Consider the following 8,406-nt stretch of genomic DNA (forward strand, 5'->3'; position numbering starts at 1 on the left):
TTATGTTTGTCACCTTGAAAATACTTATGTATTTATTTCTTTTTTGCACAACAGGAATTTTGGGGGACTAGAATAATCATAAATAATCAAGTTGCTTTTTTATAAATATTTAAAAAAAAAAGTACTGGATATTTATCAACTGCAAATTATAGTTCATGTAAATTTCACATGAAACTGTTTTGAAAGTTTTAAATTGGATCTTTTAAAGTAATTTCAAAATTTGAAAAATTATAAATTATAGTATGCATTTTGATTGTTTAATTTTAACTCTTGTGTTGAGTTTCCTATTCTCCACAATGTTATCATTTTATTTATAGTTTCAATTATTTCTTTGGGGAAAAAAATGTTTATCTACAAAATTAAGTTTTTAGAAAAATAGTTGCTGCAAAAGGAAATGAAAGATGAAGTGGTAATAAGATTTGAATGGTATTTGCTCCAAAAAGTTTTTGAATTCTATTATATTGTAATGATTTGCAACAAGCCAAATGAATGAACTTAGTTTCTGTTGCTAAACTGTTCAAGCTTGAGGAATGATTGAACAGGGATTCAATCAAGCTTGAATCCTGTCTGTGTGGAATGATTTTATGTTTTAGAACAGCTGAGAGATATGCAGAGATTCCCCCCCCCTTTGTGTAGAAGAAAAATGCCAAGTAATAGTTCCCGTGCAATTTCAGATTGATCTATTTTAAAATACTTAATTTTATATAAAAATTTGATTACCTAATCATATATTTACTTAATGCTTACACTGAGGAAAGTAACTCTACATTAAGTACAGATGTGACTGTTTTGATCTTAGTATTATCGTAAGAATTCACAGCTGCAAGTTGATGGAGGGACTTGGTTTCTGTTGGTTACCAAAAAGATGAAAGCATTCGAGAGTGAGAAATAAAACAATGTGTGGAATAGTTTTTTTTTTGTTGAGGAACAGTCAACAGCTGGTGCTGAGGTTTTTAAAAAAAAAAAATTATTTTTTGAAATAGAATAGTCTGAAACTTATCCATTCCTTCTATTGTCAAGCTTGAAACGATCCCTTTCATCTTTTTGCTAACCAGCAGAATCGTTGTTTAGTTAGCTAAAAGTGAATCCGTTTGATTATTCATAACAAAATCCCAGTTTCTTAAATTCTTTTTAATTTAAATGTTTTTATGACTCAATTGAGAACTATATTTGTTACCATCTCCTGTTCATCTGTATATTCTCAAATTTCTTCATTTGTTGAAGAAATTTAAAAAAAAAAAATTGTAGATAAAATGCTCACTGAAGGCAAAAAGACTTCTCTTCCATAACAGATAGTGCGGCCAATACTGCAGTATCTTGAGTGTTTATAGTTTAAGTACCTCTTCCTTAAAGGATAACCGTGGGAAGTTCTCCTCTCCATGCGTTCGCAAATGTAGTTTGCTTCCATCAAAAAGTCCTCCACAAGGGCAAATTTCTCCCAATACTTGCTATAAAAAGTCCCTTGTCTTATGGATTAGGTTCACGATTATGTAGTTAAGCATAGGCAGCCGTAAACCCAAAAATTGGGTCGACTGTTCAATAATAGTTATGGAATTTAAAGTACTTATTAATCATGGTTTTAAAATCCTTCTTTAGATTAATATATATGTATTTTACTTCGCTAAATGTAAGTGCTTATATTTCCTATTCTGAATTTCCCTTTCTGACTTTCATGATTATGCATGATGTATACACTTTAAACGTAGCCTAAAAAAGGTCGCTAGTAAAATCACTTATTAAATTTCTCCTATGTTGGCAGGTATGGTATAGATCAGGGGTGACGATCCTTTATACATCAACGTGCTCTTTTTCTAAAAAAATTTTTTAATGAGGTCATAGACGTGCTGTCAAATAATTTTGATTTCGTGATTATAGGGAAAATAATACTAAACACCTTAAAAACATCAACATCATCAACAAAACATCATAAAAATTATCAACTCAAAACTCTTTATTTACATTGAAATAAAATACATTTTGCAATGTCTCAGTTATACGCATAATTCAACTTAAAGTAACATCAGAGTAACTTCTGTTGTTGCAGATTAGATGACAAATAACTTATATTAGGTTGTAAGATGTTAGTTTAAGCAGAACTCTTAAATTATTTTTGCTAGTTATTTATTGTTAGCTTGTTTATGGTTGTTTTTTTTAGCATTAATTGTTAATTTTTTTTATTAATAATTGCTTATTATTTTGTTTGTTTTTCGTGAATTTTAATTTAATTGTTACATATGCTTCAATTGTGATAGGTGGCGTACCCAAAATATTGTGTCGCGTGCCATTGGTTCACCATCCCTGGTATAGATTGTAGTATTAAATTATTATAAAAATCATTAGCCTTCGTGTAATTTTAAGAAAATATAAACTTATTCTAATAGATCATGAACTACTTTTTACTACATGGACTTTGTACTACCACAAAGTTTATGTAGTTCATGATTGTTATGGTACTATCATGAACCTTACCCACTAGATGTTTTCTGTTAAAAACTACCCCTTGATAATATTTCTGCGAGATTTTTATCTTTCTTTCTAGTGAGGGGGTGGTGGTTAAAATGAGCAAAAATAAATTTGTGAAAAAAAGATATTTATTAGTTTTTTTAAATATGTTCTGTAAAGTTACTGGATTTGTATTTTAACAGATTGTTATTTTCAAAAATAATGAAAAATAAAAAAGGGAAAATATATTAGGTATAATAATATATTTACACAGTTTGAAAAAAATTAAATTGTTTTCTTTAAGATGGGGTTAGGAAAACAAGGATTAGAGAAATGCTGATTTACATTAAAAAATTAACTTTACATTTGTTTGCTGCCCAAAAAGTATAAGACTTGGAAGCTTGTAATTTCAAAGCTGTGTAGAAAATTGTATAGGGAGTCAGATAAAAAAAATTTAAATTCGATGTTTAGTTCTAGAATTATTAACTATTAAACGTATGTAGAAAATTAACAATCGATTTTTTGTTCTAGAATTATTGACTATTAAACTTGTAAAAAAAAAAGAAGCCATGCTGGCCGATCTGCAGTCTGCTGAAATGTAATTACCTAGTCGAAATTTGACCAGAGTTTTTTTAAGAAATTACAATTTTAAGTGTTTTTTTTCCTCACTTTTGCCTTAAATGTTATTCATTTTTGTAGAAAAATATATTGATCTCTTTTCAGTTCTTTATTTTATAAACTCGTGCTTGAGTTTATATTAATAGTAAGGAAAAGAAAGTGTGTTTTTTGTTTCTTATGTGTGTCTTTACTATTATATTCATCTTCATTTTATTTATTAATTCTAATATGGATGTTAGAATCTACGGATATTAAAAGCATCTCATAATCATCTCAATTTTAAATTAAGGGCATTAATAACACAAAATAAGAGTATCACCCCTAGGTTAAAAATCCTTTACTCGTAAGCTTTTTTAAAACAAAAGCTTTAAACAAAATGGTTGTATATTAAACGAAAAATATCATAAAGCTTAAAATTTATTAATTAAAAAAAAATATAAACTCAAGCAATGAAACTTTTTTACATTAAAAAGCAATATTGAAAATTTGTATACGAAAATTTCACCCATTTTTATGCTTTGCATAATACGATTTGTCTTTGAATTTCAATTTTTCTTTTTACGAAATGTTATCAAATGAAAATGGGAGAACTGCCTACTAATTATGAAATTAATGAATAAAAGTAATTTTTTAAATATATTAGTGTTCTCTCTCTACAATGTATTTTTTATTTAAAAAAGTTTATAAATATTGAATTTAAAGCTGCCAAAAGTTTACAAAAAAAAAATCCTTCCCCTCAGACATAAATAAACTAGCTTCAAAACTTCAAATTAATATTATTTAAAAAAAAAAAAAGTTACTTATCATATTTTGCCAGAAAAAGCGCGTGATAAGATTTTCCGGAAGAGAAAATTTTTCGGAAAAACAGTTTTTTGACCGAATTACAACAGCGAATTATTTCGAGAAAAAAAATTCAAGAAGATAACAGGAATTATTTTAATTTTCTTTCCTCGGCGACCTCTGCCCGAACTCTGACTATAGCATTATCTTCACTTAACGTTTAACAGTGCTTTATCAATCTCAAATTGACTAAATTTTTTTTTTAGGTACTAGGAGGCTTTGCTCTCTAATTGTCTCATTCATCATTGTTTTTCTTCTTACAAATTTATATTTTCCCTATAAGAAAACAAAAAAAAAACTTTCAGTTAATATGATAATTTGAACAAAATAATTGATTACCTGAATTTGAAAAACAATCAACTAAGATGAAAAAGAAATTAATTTAAGGAATATAGATTTTGTGACTCATTAGGAAAAACAAATGAGAAGTAATTTCATTTGTCAATCAGATTTATATAACTGTAACAGTTCAAAATGGAAACGGTTTTCATCTCTCATGTATAAATGCTTTATTTTTGAAAAAAAAAAAAGAGTTCAAAATGGAAACGGTTTTCATCTCGTGTATAAATGCTTTATTTTTTGAAAAAAAAAAAAAGAGTTCAAAATGGAAACGGTTTTCATTTCGTGTATAAATGCTTTATTTTTTGAAAAAAAAAGAGTTCAAAATGGAAACGGTTTTCATCTCGTGTATAAATGCTTTATTTTTGAAAAAAAAGAGTTCAAAATGGAAACGGTTTTCATCTCGTGTATAAATGCTTTATTTTTGAAAAAAAAAGTTCAAAATGAAAACGTAACAGTTGGAATGGAAACGTTAACTGTAACAGTTGAAACAAAATGGAAACGCAAACTATAACAGTTCAAAATAGAAACGGTTTTCATCTCTCGTGTATAAATGCTTCATTTTTGAAATAAAAAAGTTCGATATGAATGTTAAGTTTATATCTAGTTGCATATAATTCCTCTATTTTACGCACACACATAAAAGAGAGATAAAAAAGAATTACAAAAAAACGTTCCTCTATTTTCATATCCATATTAAAATTTTTAATATTTCATGGAAAATACAAATGCTTTACTTTAACAAGATTAAGGTAAAACATAAAATCAAAATTAGAATAAAACGGAGGAGGTTTTTTTAATTTTATTTTTAATCTATATTTTAGAACAAATATAATTCCAAGAATCTAACAGATTTTTTTAGTATCTATTAAACTGTTTTTTTTCTTCTTCTTTTTAATAATTAAGAAATACCAGAATAAATAAATACAAAAATATTTTTAACTTGTAATTAGAGCGTCTGAAAAATATATTCTTAGAAGTGACAGCGCAGCCTCATCTGAGCCAAATAGTTAAAGTCCGTTTTTTTTTTTTTTTTTTTTTTTTTTTTTTTTTTTTTTTTTTTACTTTGCAATCATATGGTAAGCACTATGTAAAAAATAAATGATGGTATATTAATGTCGATATTATGTAGACTTCTATTATGTTACCAACCACTTAAGCCTTCAAAACTTATAATTAAATTACTAATTACAAGTTAGATATTATTTATATGTCGTAGTGACCACGCATGTTTTGTTAAATTAATTTTGAAGTAATAATGCTAGATCCGTTCTCTGCAATTGGTTTCAACAATAGTTTTTACTTGATTACCCTTACTTACGTTAACAATTTCTCTTTAATAACTGTAAAGTATTTTAAAGCGTGCAATGTAATGAAAAAATAATTTATGAAGTAATTAATAAATTTATTTAGAAAAATCACAGTTTTTTAGTCAATCACAGAGTACTTATTGATTTAGAAAAAAAATGCAAACCTTTTTAGTAAGAAATTCTTTGAATAAATTTTTCTAAATCGTACTTAAAAGAATATTAGGTTTTAAACGAAGTTCGATTATTTTTAAAAGTGAGTAATTATAACGAAACTAGCATTTTTATTTTCACATTTTCTTTTATCAAAGTATTAAAATAAAAAGAAAAATTAAGATTAACGATACGTTTTCAAATGCACTTTTACACTAACTGTGAAGCTATCAATACAATGAACTAACTATTTTATTTGATTGATGATGAGATCTAACTATAGTTTGTAAATTATTTAAATGAAAAAATCGTTTTTAAAGATACATATTAAATGTTTAGCGTTAACAAATTGCTTTCCTTTAATCTTCAGTACAACTAATAAAGTAAAATCTATTTTAAGATATGATTTTTCCTTAATTGCCAACCTAATGTCATTAATCTATCAAAACAAAGCAGTTACGAAATTGTAAACACTGTTCACTGTTAATATAAAGATGAGAAAGACCAAAATGGGATTGAAACTGAAAACTTTCCTCCTTTGCAAAAGGTTTTTGCTCTGGTAGCACTTTCACTTGAATTTCATTAACCTATATAAGTATTTATGTATTAAAAAAAAAAGTTCTAATGGTTTCTGTTCTTGGGGCTTTCGAGAAAGACGACAGTCTTGTGAAAAATAAAAAACAAACCCTGCAGCATATTGCCATATTAGATTCTAACTCTGCATTGAGCAACCTATTCGCTCTCGATTTTAGTAATTCTACAATTTTAGTATTACAATCAATTTCAACAATTCTACAATTTTAGTGTTACAATCAATTTCAGCAATTCTACAATGTTAGTGTTACAATCAATTTCAACAATTCTACAATTTTAGTGTTACTATCAATTTCAACAATTCTACAATGTTAGTGTTATAATCAATTTCAACAATTCTACAATTTTAGTTTTACAATTAATTTCAGCAATTCTACAATTTTAGTGTTGCAATCAATTTCTACAATTTTAGTTTTACAATCAATTTCAACAATTCTGCAATTTTTAGTAATGCAATCTATTTTAACAATTCTTCAATTTTAGTATTTCAGGTACCTATTAGCTCTCGAACTATGTAATTCTATAATTTTAATGTAACAAACTATTTCAACAAATTTTCCATTTTAGTATTACAAATTTCAACAATTTTTCGCCTTTAATAATTCAACAATTTTAATCGCTCACGACTTTTGCAATTCTACTGTTTAATTATTATTACCCATTTCAATAATTCTTCAGTTTTAGAATTACAGCAACCTATTCGCTCTCGACTTTTGTGATTCTACAGTTTTTGTATTTCAACAATTTTAGTGTTACAATTTCAACAATTCTACAATTTTTAGTAATGCATTCTATTTTAACAATTCATCAATTTTAGTATTGCAGCAACCTACTAGCTCTCGAACTATGTAATTCTATAATTTTAATGTAACAAACTATTTCAACAAATCTTCCATTTTAGTATTACAAATTTCAACAATTCTTCGCCTTTGATACTTCAACAACTTATTCGCTCACGACTTTTGTAATTCTACTATTTTATTATTACTACCCATTTCAATAATTCTTCAATTTTAGAATTACAGCAACCTATTCGCTCTCGACTTTTGTGACTCTACAGTTTTAGTATTTCAAACTCTTTCAACAATTTTAGAGTTAAAATTTCAACAATTCTAAAATTTTAATATTACAAACTATTTCAACAAATCTTCCATTTTAGTATTACAAATTTCAGCAATTCTTCGCCTTTAATAATTCAACAGCTTTATTCGCTTACGACTTCTGTAATTATATTATTTTATTATTATTACCCATTTCAATAATTCTTCAATTTTAGTATTACAGTAACCTATTTGCTCTCGACTTTTGTGACTCTACAGTTTTAGTATTTCAAACTAGCTTCATGTAGGTCTAGTCTAATCATGTAGGAGCTTCAGAACTGTTTCGTCTTCAGTGTCAATGTTAACAACATCTACCTCAATTTTCGTAGCCAGGGAAAAAGTTTTAATTTGTTAAACTAAGCCTTATTTTGCTGCTAATACATGCCATGCATTATTAATATAGAACTACTATATTACAATTTGCGATTGATTCCTATGCAACTGAGAAGAGAAGGAGAGGTCATGGAAACGGTCTCCTCCTCAGTTATGCGTATTTGAGCATAACGATCGCGAATAAGCAACCGCAGCAGGGAATTCTTTGTAAGTAAATCAACTAAAAAAACTAAAGGTAACAAAAATATTATAACACAAAAATTACGTTAAAAATCGCATTAGGTGGTATAATGCAAAATCAAGGAAAAAAAAAAAAAAAAGGTGCTTCAAACATTGACACTCCAACTGGCGGCCCACGGGCCACATCCAGCCCGCAAAGCCTTTTTTTTTGTGGCGAGCGAAGTATATTAGTTGTAGATGTTTTGAGGACAATTTTCGTAAAAAATCTATATGGGTTTAAAATACTTTTCTTTCGTTAAAAAAACCCTTAATTTCTTCGTTCCTGTGACATTTAACATACCAACGGAGTAAAAAAAATGTTTTTCTCAGGTTAAAATCTACTTCTTATTTTAATTTGTAATTCAATACTTTTGTTTTGTACAACTTGATAAAACTCTGACAGTAATAATTAATGTTCCTTCAAACATAAAAGAGTCCTATATAAAATTTTGATAAAGTTG

This window comes from Parasteatoda tepidariorum, chromosome 10, assembly GCF_043381705.1.
Source record: "Parasteatoda tepidariorum isolate YZ-2023 chromosome 10, CAS_Ptep_4.0, whole genome shotgun sequence".
In the NCBI taxonomy this organism is placed as follows: domain Eukaryota; kingdom Metazoa; phylum Arthropoda; class Arachnida; order Araneae; family Theridiidae; genus Parasteatoda; species Parasteatoda tepidariorum.